This window comes from Vigna angularis, chromosome 6, assembly GCF_016808095.1.
Source record: "Vigna angularis cultivar LongXiaoDou No.4 chromosome 6, ASM1680809v1, whole genome shotgun sequence".
NCBI lineage: Eukaryota > Viridiplantae > Streptophyta > Magnoliopsida > Fabales > Fabaceae > Vigna > Vigna angularis.
The window spans coordinates 26,434,283-26,453,495 of NC_068975.1; positions in this window are offsets into that span (position 1 = coordinate 26,434,283).

The following is a 19,213-nucleotide window of genomic DNA, read 5'->3' on the forward strand; positions in this document are numbered from 1 at the left end:
GTGTCGGCGGTCTATACCCTGACGGTAGAAGCAAAGTGGCACTCGTCTCGTTTTTTTCTCTACAAAACCATTCTTACTTTTAATTTTTTACTAAAACCTTTGTTTTATTCTTTAAATATTACCAAGCGTTGAAAAAAGAAAGCATGTATTCCAAGTATGATAAAGTTAGAAATGGACCGCAGAGTAAGTTGAGAAGTAAGGAATCAACAGGTGTAGAGGAGAGAGCCCTCACAGCTTTGTACAAAGAAGCACAAGAGAGAGAATACTTCGCTTAACGCCGTTTTTGTATATTTAACGTAAACAAATTATATCATATGTGAATAAAATTGAAACTTTTATGTCAGGTGTAGACGAAATTAAAATTTTGTTAAGAGGTATGACAAACTTGGCACATTATAGCGAAATTAGGAATAAAAGAATTAATTAAACCTAATAGAAATATATTGATAATAAATTTCTCCTATTCGGTTAAGAATATAAAAATCTTCATTTGATTTAGCTATCAACGAAATGAATCTATTTGGTAATTTAAGTATCAGACATAGCTGGCCGTTATATTATTCATTTTTAGTTTATCTCTTGGACTATGGATGAAAAGAAAGTACATGGTTTTTATGATGATATCTGGTCTAAGGCAGCCTGAAATTTACATAAATATTTATATTAATCCACTAGTTGACGACTTGAATTTGTTGGGATTGAAATATATTTTAAACTCATACAAACAGGCTCAGTAAATGATTATTATGTTGAATTTACTAGCCTTGCTAATCGTATTTATGGTGTTAGCATAGAAGCTCTCTTGGACTGTTTTGTAAGTGGTCTTAAACCTGACATTAAGCGTGAGGTTATTGCACAAGCACCTAGCTCTATATTAAAAGCAATATCCTTAGCTCGCTTATTTGAAGAAAAATATACTGTCAAAAACTGATATCCGTATGGGAGTTCCAATAGACAGACCCTTACTAATACCTAAAATCAATCATACACTAATCCTGTGCAACAACCCATTTTGGCCACACCAAACACCAAACCAAATGCTGCACCATTTAGACACAGTCCTATTAAGAAAACGTCTCCTACTGAAATGCAATATCGAAGAGAAAAAGGCTTATGCTTCACTTGCGATGAAAAATTCTCTACCATGCATCGCTGTCCAAATACACAGTACTTGCTTATGCTGCTTGATGAGGAGGAGGATGAGAAGGACCAACAGGGACTTGAGGAGGATATGGTTAACCTGGAAGCAGAATTTACACACCATTTATCCTTTAATGCATTAAAAGGATCAGCTAGTACAGGTACAATGAGGTTCACTGGAAGGATTGCAGGAAAGTAGGTTCAGATACTGCTTGACAGTGGCAGCAGTGATAATTTCTTGCAACCTAAACTGACCAAGTTTCTTAAGTTACCAGTGGAACCTGCTTCAGGTCTTCAAGTGTTACTTGGTAATGGCAACACCCTATCAATTGAGGGCAAGATTTCCGAGTTGCAAGTACAGGTGCAGGGTCAGATTCTCAGCCTACATGTGTATTTACTATCAGTTTCTGGTGCTGATTTGGTTTTAGGGGCAGCCTGGCTCGCTACCTTGGGGCCACACATTGCTGATTATAGCTCATTGACCATTAAATTTTACAAAGATAAAAAGCTGGTGACATTAGTTGGTTAAACACAGAAACCTATTGGGTTAACACAATTCAATCAGTTGAAGCGCTTGAGCCACACTCAGAGTATTGCTGAGATATTTACTCTACAACTATGCTCCACTTTTACTGTCCAAGACCAGTGGCCAAACTGTCTATAGGACATGGATCCGGAGATAGCACTCTTACTATATACTTACAGAGGAATGTTTGCTAAACTTGTTGGATTGCCTCCTCCAAGATCTCAGGATCATAAAATTCCCTTAATCCATAGTAGTGATGCAGTGAAAGTCAGACCCTATAAATATTCACACAGTCAGAAACAACAAATAGAGATCATGGTGAAAGAGATGCTTGATGAAGGGATAATTGCTCCAAGTTCAAGTCATTTTTCTTCTCCAATAATTTTGGTCAAGAAAAAAGATGGGACATGGAGATTTTGTACTGATTATAGGGCCTTGAATGCCATCACAGTGAAGGATAACTTCCCAATTCCCATTGTAGAAGAGCTTTTGGATGAATTGTTAGGAGCTAAGTATTTTTCTAAGCTGGATTTGCGAGCTGGTTATCATCAAATTCTGATGAATGAAGAAGATAGATACAAAACAGCCTTTCGAACTCATCAAGGCCATTATGAGTGGTTAATTATGCCATTTGGGTTAACCAACGCTCCTGCAACATTTCAGAACCTCATGAATGACATATTTCAAGGGCTATTGAGGAAATCAGTTTGGTGTTCTTTGATGATATTTTGGTCTATAGTCCATCTTGGTCAGCTCACTTGCATCATTTACAGCAGGTCTTGCAGATTCTTGAAGATCATGTGCTATATGCAAAAGTGTCAAAGTGTTCATTTGGGCTAGAACAAATCGACTATTTGGGACATATTACAGATAACATAAGAGAAATTAAGCAAATGGATTTGGGTTGAGTGAGTATTTAAGTTCCTGGAGCAAGTGTCTTCTCCTTTATTAATGGACCCAAAGTGATAGACTACCATATCAAGTGCTGCACCAGTCAAAGAATATTAACTATGGTTTGCGTTTTTCATATTTTGTGCGTGTAAAGTTAATATCTCTTCTGCAATAATGTATTCTACTAATATCATTTCTATAAACACTAATGGACAAGAATTTCAGATTTGTTCTTTTAACTCTCTTATGATTTCGTTTTGCAAAACAACGAACCATATTAAGTCGGAGCGAGAATTTTGAAAATTTCATTGGGTTACAGATCTCGGTTCTATCTCAACGGGAAGCTATATATTTATTTTCACTTCAATTATTCAATAACTAAGGCATATAGATACATAAAATTTTTAAAACCGAGACATATATATATATATATATATATATATATATATATATATATATATATATATATATATTGCTTTGGTTTCCAAAACCCAAGGTTATAAACTTTAAGAAAATCTCAAAATTGTTACTCTATTTATTTAAATATTTTACTTGAAAATGGTATATGGCTATGGTTGTTAGCGAACTGAGATCATATACCTATGTGACTTTAGTTTCTATATAACCAAGGCCATAAAGTTGAACAATTGATATATTGTTTTGTTATTCAACTAATTTAATGTAATAGAAAAATATTGATAATAAAATTTTCCAATTCAATCAAGAATATAGAAATATTTATATCGGTTTAACTATTGATGGAATGAATCCATTTGATAATTTAAGTACCAATCACCGTTGTTAACTCATTATATTATTCATTTATAATTTATCTCATAAATTGTGCATGAAGAGAAAATACATGTTGTTTATGATGATATCTCGTCCAAGGCAGTCTGTAAATGATATAGGTGTTTATCTTAGTTCACTACTTGAAAACTTGGAGTTGTTGTGGGTTGATTGGGTTGAAATATTGTATGTCTTTGCTTCTAAAACATTCAAGATACATGAAATGTTACTTTGCGCCATTAATGACTTCCCAACTTACGGTAATTTATCTGGATACAGTGGCAAAGATCATAAAGTATGTTCTATGTGAGTAAAATATTCATCAATTGAAATACGCAAGAAAGATAATATATATGCCCCATCAAAGATTTTTACAATCTAATCACCTATATCAAAGGTTAAACAAACATTCGATGGACATCAAGAAAATGATGATGCACCAATTCTATTAATTGGCTTTCAAATTTATGAAAAAGTGAAGTATATAATGTATTTAAGAAAACATCCACAAAGTCATTTAAAGAAAAATATAATATTTTTTTATTTTCCATATTGATCAAAGTTAAATGTTAGGTACTGTATACGTATACATATAATGCATGTAGAAAAGAAAAGAATGTGAATAATAACTTTGATATATTGTTTAACATTCAGAAAAGTAAAAAAGATATAGTAAATACTCGTTTAGATTTAATTAAAATAAGAATCCGAAAGAAACTTGACTCACCAAAGAAGATTGGTAAACATACCACCTCCGTATTACATTATGTTCACATTACAGGATAATAAATTTGTATGAAGTTGACGTGTAAATAGTAGTTTGGTCATGGAGAAAGAGCTTAAAATGGGTAAAATGAAAAAAAATATATCACAATTTTTCCCTCAAGATAAAATAAAAAGATATGAAAAATGTTCATAGATAAAAACTTTCAAAAAAATATTTAAATATGAACAACATGATAAATTAAGAATGACACCTAAAAAATAATAACTGTATTTTTTATCAGAGCAACAAAAGAATTAAAACTTAACACTAAATAATGAATAAAATTATTAATAAATAAATCAAATCTTGATATTTACTCATGTTCACATTTATTCAAAGAATCCCATCCCTCTCAACCAAGAAATGAGAGGATTGAACATATTCCACTTGTATTTCAGTTGTTAATCCGACATCCTGGACCACATTCAATGGAAACTGATGTGTTTATTTGCATAAATAACCAAAACATTAAAACCGTTTACAGTAACCTCACCCCACGTGATTGTAATTGTTATTGTGCCTATTACAACAGAGGTCACACTTCAATAATAATTGTTCGAGTCCACATTATTTTTTGTTATTTTTCTGTGTTTAATATACATCAATGTTATTATATTTAAAAATTAATATAATTTTAAAAAATAAAATAAGTATTTATAAGTGTATTTTGAATGTTTAATAGAAGAATAATATAAAATATCAGTAAAAATTTAAATCCCAATTTCTTTTTGTTATTAAAAAAATCTCAAATCATTTTACTATGAGGAATTTAATTTGAAATATAACAAAAAAAAAATGAAAGTAGCATAACATTTTTGTTGTTTTATTAAAAAATTTAAAAGGCATAAAGTGCTTGTTTTTTCAGTATGTGTAATGGTAAAAGGTGTTACCAATAAGAAGTATTGGTAAATCTTGAAGAAATTTGTATTGATGATGCTGCAAGAAGTTTTAGTTGAAGAAGATATTAGAATTAGTGAAAAACAATTTGTAGAAATTAAATGTAGTAGGAAATTCTTGTAAACTTTGTAAACCTGCATTTTTAACTGCAATAATCGATTATGGAATGGCAATAATCGATTATCACAGAGTCATACAGGAATAATCGATTATCACATCATATAATCGATTATCACATTTTGAAAACCCTGTAACGGACTTGAATAATCAATTATCACTTACAATAATCGATTATTCGTGGCAGTTGAAACTTAACCTTAGATATTCAGAGCAGCTGGCTATATAGTGGTTTTTCTGTGAAGATTAGATCTGTAAGAAAAAGGTAGTTGAACAAAGAGCTTTTGAGAATACAGTGTGATCTGAGGAAGTTCCAAAAGCTAGTTCATTGCATTGCCTAGTCTTGTGAAAAGGAGAAGCTCGCGCTTTGTGGGTCAAAGGTCGGAGCGGTTCTCTTCAAGTTGGCAAAGTTGTTGTTCTTCCGGTTCGTTCGTTCGAAGGAAGGTTTTATCTTTTTCTGTTTCATTTACTCTATTGTAAACTTGTGAAACTGATTTTAGTGAAAACGTTAATCACTTTTTATAGTGATTAACAACTGGACGTAGATTCTTTTGAATCGAACCAGGATAAAAATCCAGTGTATCAATTTTTCTATTCCCTACTCTCTTTACTGTTTTATGCACATCAACTGTTTGATAAGTTTTCTCTAAGAAAATTGTTTTTCTAAAACGAACCATCAAAACTTGATTTGTGACCGTAACACGCTTTTCGCTTAAATATTTTATTCCGCTGCGCGACTCTATAACGGTACCGATTGTTCCGACAATTGGTATCAGAGCTTGCTTTGATATTTTTTCAAATTTTTCGAAAATGGCCGGTCATCAAAATCAAGTATATGCCGAGGGTGCTTCCATCAACAGACCACCACTCTTTACTGGTGATAACTATGCATTTTGGAAAGTCAGAATGGAAATTTTTATGGGGTCTGTTGACAGAGGCATCTGGGAAGCTGTACTCAATGGTCCCTATATTCCAAAAAGAACTATTGATGGTGTAGAAGTAGAAAAACCATACTTCAACTGGACTCCAGAGGAAAATAGAAGAGCTCAATTTGATATTAAGGCTCGCAACATTATTTCATCTGCTGTTGTACTTGATGAGTTTTATAGAATTTCAGTTTGTAAGACAACACAAGAAATGTGGGAGGTTCTCAGAGTCACACATGAAGGAACAGAGGACGTGAAACGTGCAAGGAAGAACACTCTCATTCAGGAGTATGAGATGTTCAGAATGCAACCTGGAGAAACAATTTCTGATGTCCAAAAGCGTTTCTTTCACATAATGAACCACTTGACAGGGTTGGGTAAGACTTTTGATACTGATGAATTGAATGTAAAAATTTTGAAATCATTGGACAGGTCTTGGCAACCAAAGGTGACTGCCATCTCTGAGTCTCAAAATATTACTCAAATGTCGATGCCAATTTTGTTTGGGAAACTCCGTGAGCATGAACTTGAGTTGAGAAGATTGATGGTTGAAGAATATCAAGGCAAAAGAAAGACACTAGCCTTCAAGTCCGAGATCTCCAAAGGAAAGAACTCTAAAAGGATTGAAGATGATGACTCCGATGATGATGAAGAAAACATGAGTCTTATGATTAAGAAGTTTGCAAAATTTATGAAAGCAAAGGGAAAAGACAAATACTGTGAAGAAAGGAAAGAAAATCATGGATCTTCTTCAAGCATTAAATGTTATGGATGCGGAGAAAGAGGTCATGTGAAGACTGACTGTCCAAAGAATAAGAAAAGTGAAGAAAAGAAAGAAAGAAAGTTTCCAAAGAAAAAGAAAGCTTACATAGCCTGGGAAAATAATGCTTCAAGTTCTTCAAGCTCAAGCGATTCAGATGAAGAAGCAAACTTGTGCTTAATGGCAGACTTAGAAGATGCAGGAAGCCAAGTAAGTGACTCTAGCTTAGAGTCGAGTGATGAATTTGATTTACATAAGGCATTTCTTGATTTGTTAAATGAATCGGAAAAACTTGATGTTGCTCATAAGAAGCTAAAGAAAGAACATAATGATTTGAAGTTGAAATATGAAAAAGTACTAGATAATGAAGTTGTTTTGAGAAACAAAGTTAGTAATCTGGAAACTAAGTTGTCTGAATTTGATGTTGTTGCACAACCTGTTGAGTGTCTATCATGCAAGAGTCATATGTTTAATATTGATATACTAGAGAATTTACTTGCACAGGCAACTAGGTCTCAATCACATGTTAAAACAAATGCTACTACAAACAATGTGAAAAATAAAGTCATGCATCAAAGTAAGAAGTCAAAAATAAAAAGAACTAGTAGAGTTTGGGTTGAAAAAGGAACCTTGGTGAAAAATAAGGTACATGAGGTTTGTTGTTTTTACTGCATGAAACATGGTCACACATCAAATAAATGCAACATTAAACATTTTGGTGTACCAAATGGGAAATATGAATGGGTTAAAGTTATGAAATAATATTTGTTTACTTAAACTAACCCCAAGGACCCATAACAAGATTGGGGACCTAAGTTTTTGCTCTAATTTGTCTTGTAGGAACTTACAAAGTTAAAGAAGTCATTGTGGTATCTTGACAGTGGTTGCTCAAGACACATGACTGGTGACAAGAAAAAGTTTATATCTTTTGAGAAGAAGAAACAAGGTTTTGTAACCTATGGGGATAACAGCAAAGGTAGAATCATTGGAATCGGAGACATTGGAGGAGGAAACACCTTAACAATAAAGGACGTGTTATGTGTCGAAGGTCTCAAACACAACCTACTAAGCATAAGCCAACTATGTGACAAAGGTCTCAAGGTAACCTTTGAGAGTGATAAATGCACTGTGTATTTTAAAAATTCTACTGAGATTGCTTTGCAAGGTGTTAGGCATAATAACATTTACTTGATTGATATTGAAAGTGCATCTAGTCATAATATAACATGTTTAGTTGCTAAAGAGGAAAACCCTTGGCTATGGCATAAAAGAGCTGCACATATTCATATGCAACATTTGAATAAATTGATTTCAAAAAATCTTGTGATTGGTTTGCCAAATTTAAAATTTGAGAAAGACAAAATCTGCTCTGCATGTCAAAAGGGAAAGCAAACCAAATCCTCATTCTCATCTAAAACCATGATTTCAACATCAAAACCCTTAGAACTTCTGCATATGGACTTGTTTGGTCCATCTAGAATTAAAAGTTTTGATGGAAACTACTATGCTCTTGTGATTGTTGATGATTACACTAGATTTACTTGGACATTCTTCTTAACCCTTAAAAGTGAAGCTTTTAAAGCATTCAAATCGTTTGCAAAACGTGTTCAAAATGAAAAGGAATTGAAAATCAAAACTTTGAGAAGTGATCATGGTGGTAAATTTGAAAATGAATCTTTTGAAAAGTTTTGTGAAGAATATGGAATTGCTCATAATTTTGCTGCTCCAAGAACTCCCCAACAAAATGGTGTTGTTGAAAGGAAAAATAGATCATTAGAAGAACTAGCTAGGACTCTTTTAAATGAATCAAATGTGCCAAAGTACTTTTGGGCTGATGCAGTTAGTACTGCTTCTTACGTGTTGAACAGAGTGCTAATTAGGCCTATTCTTAAGCTAACTCCCTATGAATTGTTTAATGGTAGAAAACCAAATGTATCTCATTTGAAAATTTTTGGATGCAAATGCTTTGTTTTAAATAATGGTAAAGATAATCTAGGTAAATTTGATGTTAAATCTGATGAGGCAATCTTCTTAGGATATTCCTTAACTAGCAAAGCATACCAGGTGTTTAATAGAAGAACCTTGAAAGTTGAAGAATCAATGCATGTTGTTTTTGACGAAATTGTGGACCTTGAGGTGAATCCTCTTGAGTCAAATAAATCACTTGCAGGTGATGAGGATTATTTGAGGGAAGCTCTTGAAGAGATGTACTTAAATGAAAACTATCCTTCAGAAACACAAAACGAACATCAAGTAGTTGATCCCAAAAGCTATCAGCAACCAAGAGGACTTTCTCTAGACAACATCATCGGAGATATATTAAAAGGGGTAACTACTAGACACGATCTTAACAATTTCTGTTTAACAGTAGCTTTTGTGTCTCAGGTAGAACCTAAGAACATAAAGGAAGCTCTTCAAGATGATAAATGGTGTGTTGCTATGCAAGAAGAATTGAATCAATTTGAAAGGAATGATGTTTGGGAACTCATCCCTAGACAAGATGATTATCAAATCATTGGAACAAAGTGGGTGTTTAGAAACAAGCTTGATGAAGATGGAAACATCACTAAGAACAAAGCAAGGTTAGTTGCAAAGGGCTACTGTCAAGAGGAAGGTATAGACTATGATGAAACTTACGCTCCGGTAGCCAGGTTAGAAGCAATTAGATTGTTACTTGCTTATGCCTCTTTGATGAAATTTAAATTGTACCAAATGGATGTGAAAAGTGCATTTTTGAATGGTTTTATTAAAGAAGAGGTATATGTTAGTCAACCTCCTGGTTTTGAGGATTTTAAATATCCTAATCATGTTAATAAGTTGAAAAAGGCCTTGTATGGTCTTAAACAGGCACCTAGGTCTTGGTATGAAAGACTTAGTACCTTCTTGATTGAAAATGATTTCTCTAGAGGAAAGGTTGATTCCACCTTGTTTATTAAGAAAGTAGGAAAACATATCTTGATTGTTCAAGTATACGTAGATGATATTATTTTTGGGTCTACAAATGATTCATTATGTGAGGGATTTGTACAAATAATGCAAGGTGAATTTGAGATGTCTATGATGGGTGAGCTTACCTTCTTCTTAGGACTGCAAATAAAGCAAATAGATGGGGGAACTTTTGTCTCCCAAACTAAATATTGTAGAGAAGTGCTTAAGAAGTTTGGTATGGATACTTGTAAAGAAGCCAACACACATATGGCAACGTCTTGCTATTTAGATAAGGATGAATCTGGTGAAGGGGTAAATGAAACCATGTTTAGAGGAATGATAGGATCCTTACTGTATCTAACTGCTAGTAGACCAGACATTATGCAAAGTGTATGTGTGTGTGCTAGGTACCAAGCTAATCCTAAAGAATCTCATCTAATTGCTGTCAAAAGGATTTTGAAATACCTTAAAGGAACCACTTCTTTTGGACTTTGGTATCCATCTGATGCTTCACTTAGTTTAATAAGTTATTCTGATGCAGACTATGGTGACTGTAAAATTGATAGGAAAAGTACTAGTGGAACTTGTCATTTTCTGGGTTGTTCTTTAGTGTCTTGGCATTCAAAGAAACAAGCTTGTGTAGCCTTATCTACTACTGAAGCTGAATACATTGCTGCTGGCAATTGTTGTGCCCAAATCTTATGGATGAAACAGCAACTAGAGGACTTTGATATCTTCCTTGATCACATTCCTCTAAAATGTGATAATACTAGTGCTATCAACCTAACTAAGAACCCCATCATGCACTCAAGAACTAAGCACATTGAAATTAGACATCACTTCTTGAGAGATCACATTCAAAAAGGAGATTGCCAAATTGAATACATTGACACGTTACATCAATTAGCTGATATCTTTACAAAAGTCCTGCCTAAAGATAGATTCTATGAGCTTAGAAGAGAGTTAGGGGTATTAGACATGTGTTAGACTCCAGATTTATGATTCTTTGCAAATTTTCGTAAGATCAGCGTTAATAATCGATTATCATCATGTCATAATCGATTATTCCCAACCTGGACAGCATCCTCTACACTGAGATAATCGATTACCCTACCCAATAATCGATTATGAATCTTCAAATTCACCCCTGGAAAATCATGAGCAAATAATCGATTATCTTCATACATAATCGATTATCACACAATTTCTGGAATATGAAAAACGAGCAGATAATCGATTATCACTTACGATAATCGATTATCACGCTAACAATTTCGAAAATATAGCCGTTGGAGCCTCCCATAACGGCTGAAAACGGCCATAAACGGCTAGTTTTTCCCTTCTTCTTATAAATAGCCCCCTATAATCGATTATTAGACATCTCTTTGCACCTAGAAACTGCTGAAATCAAAATCTTGAGCTCCCAATCTCTCCATTTTTACTCACTTTCTCAAACTATCACTCCCTCAACCTTTCTCCATGGCAGATTCAATGAGACATCGCCGCAGAGCTGTTGGAGCATCCTCTTCCTCTCAACCACGTCCGGCAACCATTGATGGATGGATTTCAGATCAAGGAAAACATGCAGACTATGTTACTTCTTGGCAAGAAAGAAGAATCATGGCGGTAAAGTATATTCGCCTTGATTTTCTTCGTTTCTATGGATTTCAATTTCCAAAGCTTTTTAATGTTCAAGGACTCTCAAATCTGGTGGAGTAAAAAGGTTGCATTTATCCCGATCTCATCAGAGTGTTCTACTTCAACTTGAGATATCGAGATGGGATTATTTCCACTAAAGTCAAGGGTGTCCACATAATTTTAGATGATGATGTGTGGACCAACGTTGCCCAACTACCTATCTGGGATGATGTTGTCAAAGTTCATCTCGGACTCCAAGATTTCGATCGCTTGATGACTTTCCAATCCTTCCTGCGTCACCCTGAACAACAGCCTAATCGAAGGCAATTGCTTGTTGGAGGTTTCAAGGTTGAAGAACGGATGATTCACTACTTACTTGTCTGGATCCTATGTCCTAGAGCAACCAATCATGCTCAATGCTCTAAACATGATCTACTTCTTCTGTATGGGATCCTAAATCAAATACACATCGATTGGCCTGCTCTCATTGTTGACACTATGGTAAAAGCTAAGAAATCCCACTCTTATCAATTTCCTTATGCTCTTCTTATTTCTAGAATCTTGGAGTACAAAGGTGTAAATGTTGAAGGAGAACTTGTCCAAGCCATTCAAGCTGTTGGCTCGGAAATTGGCGATACTACCTTTCGTCAGATGGGATTCATTACTAGAGGAAGAGTTCTTATTCACAAAGATGATGACCATCCTGATGCAGATGAAGATGATGACATCGATACTCATATGGCAGAACCAGTTAATGTTGCTGCTCCTTCTGATGCTGGTCCATCTACCATGCCCTCATCCTCCTCACTCTCCATGGAAGAATATTTTGCTAGATTATCTAAGCAATTAGAGGATATGAGTCTAGCACAAAGAACACACTTTGAGGAGATTTATGAGTGGCAACAATCTGTTGATGAGTACATGGTTGATCAATTTCTTGATCTTGATGTTCGCCTATCTAACATCGAGAATCATCTCAACCTTCAACCTACAGAGAGATCTCCTAGTCCTGAGTTTTAGATATAGGTTCTATGTTAGAATGTTTTGTTGTTTGCTTGTTATTTCATCTATGTTATAATTCTGTCTGTTATGTGTCTTCTTATAATGTAATCCTTATTTTCATAAATAAAATGGTCTCTTGATTATATGCCTACTTTGTTTAATTGAGGGGGAGATCATATTTAGGGAGAGCCTTTAACATCAAATCTTTTTGCTTCTGATCAAAAAGGGGGAGAAGAATAATACAAGGGGAGAAGTATAAATTAATACAGGTATTGCTAACTTTGTTGTTGTCTGTTAACTTGTATGTTTTGCAGGTAAGCCAAAATTGCTTTTAAAATTGAATTTTTGATCATCATCAACAAGGGGGAGATTATTACCAATAAGGAGTATTGGTAAATCTTGAAGAAATTTGTTTTGATGATGCTGCAAGAAGTTTTAGTTGAAGAAGATATTAGAATTAGTTAAAAGCAATTTGTAGAAATTAAATGTAGTAGGAAATTCTTGTAAACTTTGTAAACTTGCATTTTTAACTGCAATAATCGATTATGGAATGGCAATAATCGATTATCACAGAGTCATACAGGAATAATCGATTATCACATCATATAATCGATTATCACATTTTGAAAACCCTGTAACGGACTTGAATAATCGATTATCACTTACAATAATCGATTATTCGTGGCAGTTGAAACTTAACCTTAGATATTCAAAGCAGCTGGCTATATAGTGGTTTTTCTGTGAAGATTAGATCTGTAAGAAAAAGGTAGTTGAACAAAGAGCTTTTGAGAATACAGTGTGATCTGAGGAAGTTCCAAAAGCTAGTTCATTGCATTGTTCCGACATCCAATAGACATCCAATAACGCTTTCCGCTTAAATATTTTATTCCGACATCCAATAACGCTTTCCGCTTAAATATTTTATTTCGCTGCGCGACTCTATAACGGTACCGATTGTTCCGACAAAAAGTACATTATTTTTATCGAATAAATTATAAGCATTTAAAACAAAATCTCGCTACTTTAAATTTATCAACACTAGCACAAAAAGATTTTTTAATGTCACAAATTTCATTTTAACAAGATCGAAATTTTATAAATATTTGGTTTAAATTGACATAGGATGATCTTTAAACATACATTAATTTTCGTTTAATATTAATTCAAAGCACAACAAATGTTAAATAATGTCGAACTATCTTAGAATCAATGTTAAATGGGAAATTAACATTATATTAGAATCAATGTTAAGTGGGGAATTAACATTATATTAGAATCAATGTTAAATGGGAAATTAACATTTGTTAGAAGGTGGTCTGACATCAATTAACCTTTTAAAATTTTAGAAAATAGTTTTAAATCACATTTTTCTCTTTCTCATGTGCATAAAACTTTTTATCAAAATGCAACTACCGAGTCAAACTTATAAAAGCAAGTTCTTCCATTCATTTCATTTATCTTGTTATTGTGGTGTTCATTTGTGTTCAAGTTTTCATTCTCCTCCATTACATTTTATATTAAAATAGTGTTTTCATTCACTTTAAACTCTAAATCTTAATTTTTGTAAATTCACTAAAAATAGTTAAAAAATGATTTTATTCAATTACTTTTGTAGTAACTTTTATTAAGTTATATTGTTTTCATATTAACATATTGGTCACTGAAAGTTGTAAAAATTTGGTGGTTAAAAACTTTAGGTAATTATAACTTTTGTTGCGACATCCAATAGACACACTTCAAAATTAAAAGTTGTTAGAAATGGAGTAACACATAATAGTTGAAAGTTGGAGGTCTAGTATTTCAAAAATTTCATTATTCTATCTTATGGTTTTTGTTTTCTTAATATTTTTACCTATTTTCTGTAATTTACAACTTTATTTAAAATACTTGTACCATTTAAAAAATCCGAAAACTTTTATAATGTATTAGTGTATTTGAAAAAAATACAAATTAACATATATATATATATATATATATATATATATATATATATTCTTCAACATACATAAATTAACATATGACATAAATGCAACAAACACTAAAGAAACAACAAATATTAATTTATGTATCTTCAATAGATATAAAATATCTAAAATAACATATGGAAAAAAAGCTTTTTTTATTACATATCATTAAACATTTAGTTTTATGTTTAACCAAGTTTTTGTTCTTTCTATTTTTTTTTTAAATTTCTATATTTCTATATAAAATTTCAATTAATCATGTCACAAACTATATCTAAAATAACTATGAAATTTGGTTCGTGATGGATAAAAACTATTGTAATCTTTTTCAAATTTTAAACGTACTGAATTTAAACTATTTTTATTTTAAATTGTTAATGGGTTGAATCTTTGTTTGAGATAATTAATTTAATTCTAATATTTTTATTTAAATAAATTATATCAATTACGATCAAATACAAAAGTACCAAATAAAAAATTATTATTTTAACTATGTAGACATCTACAAAATATAATTCAGACAATTTTAATTAAAAAAATACAATCAACATAAAAATAGTAATATATTGATTAAGAAAACTCTCACAAACATTAATAAGAAAATAATTTATATAAAACAAAGTAAATAATGTCAATAATGTTAATTATAAAACAATTAATATAGATGTCAACTAAAAAAAAACCTTAATTACGTAAGTTGAAAAATAATATTACTAGTATTAATGAAAAATGCTAATTGACAATGACAAAAGAATTCTTATCAAAATTTCTCTACTAATCCGAGGAGAAAAATTATAAAAACATTTAAAAACTTTAATAACATTTTTTACTTATTCTGGTGAAAAAAATAAACAATTTTAACTAACATTGAATATAATATATGTAAATATTAACTTAAAAAAGATAATAGCTTAATTAAGTTTTTAGTTCCTAATAGATTTGGAAAGTTTTAATTGGGTCTTTATAAAAATTTTGTGATATATTGACTTTTCTAAAATTTTAAAATTTGTGAATTGAGTTCCCATTATGGTATTTTTGTTAATTATGTGATGTAATACTTATTTTGTCTTCTGACCTATTTAAATGTGGCCATATTTTATTTTCTACACTACCACACCAAAATGGAGATCTCTTTCAAATATTTGTAATATCTAATTAAAATTATAAAATTACCAAATATAAAAATTAAAAAAATTATAAAATATAAAATTGAAAAATTAATATATATATATATATATATATATATAAAGATAAATTATAAAATTATAAATTATAGAATATAAAGTTACAATAACAAAATATAAAATTATGAAATTAGAAAAATTAGAAAATTAAAAAATAAATAAAATTATAAAGTTACATAATTATAAAATTAGAATATCACAAAATTACTTTTATAAAATTATAAAAAGTAAAACTCAAAATTTAAGAAAAAAATATAAAATTATTGTAACTTTATAATTTTATATTTTTTCCTTATTTTGTTGTGCATATATTGTTTGTTTTTGAGAATTTTTGTTTAACTTAGTGCTGTCAAAATAGGTTAGAATTCACGAGCCAATATGATCCACCATAGGTTAGGTTTGAAAATAATTTATAAGGTTAATTTTCAATCCGGTCCACTAATTAACCAATTTGTGGTGTGCTGACTAGATTGAACCGAGTTACCCGAGTTACCCGTTTTGACAATACTAATTTAATTCATAATAAACATGTGGTTTATATAGTTAAAGAATACTTGATTATAGACTTATATTATGGTACATGGGAGATAATATTCATTCTTGTGGTGGACCTGTTATCATTATTATTGTATTTAGATTTTTATATTGATTGAAAATAGGATAAATGAACTAAGAGAATGTTGGCAATTTCTCATAAAGGATAACGTTAAATCAATTATTTCAATAAATATAATTCATTTAGTCAATTAATTTTTAGAATTATGGTATGAATTTTGATACTTTAATCTCCTATAAAAGAAAATTGTAACAATTTATTATAACAATTACTCTATTATTAATAAAGTTTTATAAATTTTACAAGTGTTATGTGTTTTGGGTAATCGAATCTGCTTTCTTTTACAGTATAATATAGCATCAGAGTTTTATGAAGATAAAAGTTTTATAACGGTGGAAGGTTACTCCTTATTTTTGTTAGCTTTATATTTTTAATTTATATTATATTTTCATATCCAATTAAAAAAATCGAGTATCATCTATGCTATATCGATACTTGTATTCAATTAATACAGAAATTTTTCTCAAAACAAAAACATGTCCAAACAATTTTCACAGGACAGTTTATTTGTCATCCTTACCTTTACAATAATATTATTTTTAAAATCAATTTCATTTTATATATTTATATAAATAATATAAACATATAAAATCGAATTCAAAATAATCACGTAATCATTGATAAAAGTTACAAAAATGTTCATTAATGATTAAAAAAATCACTAATAATACATATTCATTTAATATTTCATACAGATTTTAATATTATGGGTACAAATTCCTTTCTTATATAACATATTTAGATGTGTTTAGCAATTTCATATTTTGTTTTTCAATTTTAAAATTTAAATAAATTGAGGAAAAAATTAATTAAAAAATGATATTATTCCATCTTCAAATTTTAGATTTTAAAAGATGGGTTATAAGCCATTTCCATCTTGCAAAGCCCACTTGCCATCCTCATCAATTGTAAAATCCTTATGATATTCCTTTTTTCACCATTTCCTTTATCCTGTGCTTAATGGAAGTTGCTTGAACCTTGAGCTTTGGTTCCTAACCTGCCATTGCTTATAGGTTTTTGGCCTTTCAACTCAAATTATTAACTTTCTTACTATTGAAATGTCTAATTTTTTTCTGACAAAGTTTTACAAATAACGACAATTAAATTTCACTTCATAAAAAAAATTTCATGTCACTATGTTTACTATACACCATCATTAATAATTTAAACAATTTTTGTCTATTTATTACACATTTAAAAAAAAAAGACTCAATTGAGACTATTTGATAATCAAATTGAAATTTTAAAACAATACAAGAACCAATAGAGTTTTAACCTAAAAAAATATTAAGTTTTGATTAGGTTGAAATATTGTATATTTTTGTTTCTGAAACATTCAAGATGTATGAAATATTACTTTGCACCATTAATAACTTTTCAACTTATGCTAATTTATCTAGATACAAGGTCAATGTCATAAAGCATGTCTTATATCTGAAGAAAATATTGTTACTTATCATTGAAACACAAAAGAAAAATAGTATATATACGTCATCATAGATTTTTACAATCTAATCACTCATATCAAACGTTAAAAAAAACATTCAATGAACATTAAGAGAATGATGATGTACCAACTCCATTAATTGCTTTTCAAATTCATGAAAAAGTAAAGTACATAATATATTTGGAAAAACATCCAAAGAAATCATCTAAAAAAAATCAATATTTTTTGTTTTCTCATATTGTTCAAAGTTAAAGGTTATGTATTGTATAGATGTAATGTATGTAAAGAAGAATATATATAATAATTTGATTGATAGACTATTTAACATTCAAAGAAAGTCAAAAGATAGAATAAATATTCGTTTGGATTTGATTGAAATAAAAATCCGAAAATACTTGACACTGAAAAAAAGATGGTAAACATACTTATCTATCACCTATATATTACAATATCCTCAAACGAGATAAGTTAATAAATTTGCATGAAGTTGACGTGTAAATAAAAAATCGATAGTTTGATTATGTAGGAAGAGCTTAAAATGTGTAAAATGAAAAAAGAATGTCACAATTTTTCCTGATGAGGATAAAATAAAAGATATGAAAAATGTTCAAAATATTTCAAAAAATTTATTTAAATATGAATAACACGATAAATTAAGAATGACACCTAATAAACAATAACTGTATTTTTTATCAGAGCAAGAAATAATTAAAATTTAACTCTAAAATAATGAATAAAATTATTAATAAATAAATCAAATCATCTTGATATTTACTCATATTCACATTTATTCAAAAAGAATCACATCCCTCTCAACCAAGAAATGAGAGGATTGAACATATTCCACTTGTATTTCAGTTGTTAATCCGACATCCTGGACCACATTCAATGGGAACTGATGTGTCTATTTGCATCAACAACCAACACATTAAAACCATTTACAGTAACCCCATGTGATTCTAATTGTTATAGTGCATATTATAACAGAGGTCACTTCAATAATAATTGTTCGACTCCACATTATTTTTTTGTTATTTTTTGTGTGTTTAATATACATCAATGTTATTGCATTAAAAAATTAATATAATTTTAAAAAATAAAATAAGTATTTATAAGTCTATTTTGAATGTTTAATAGAAGAGTAATATAAAATATATATCAGTAAAAATTTAAATTCCAATTTCTTTTTGTTATTATAAAAATCTCAAATCATTTTTATTATGAGGAATTTATTTTGAAATATAACAAAAAAATATGAAATAGCATAATATTTTTGTTGTTTTATTAAAAAAGTTTAAAAGGCATAAAGTGCTTGTTTTTCAGTATGTGTAATGGTAAAAGGTACATTATTTTTATCGAATAAATTATAGGAATTTAAAACAAAATCTCGCTATTTTAAATTTATCAACACTAATACAAAAAAGAATTTTTTTTGACGTCACAAATTTCATGGTGAAATTTTTATAAATATTTCATTGAAATTGACATATTAGGATCATCTTTTAACATACATTAATTTCTTGTTTAACGTAAATCCAAAATACAATAAATAAATAATATTGAACTACCTTAGAATTAATATTAAATGGAAAATTAACATATATTAGAAGAAGGTCCAATAT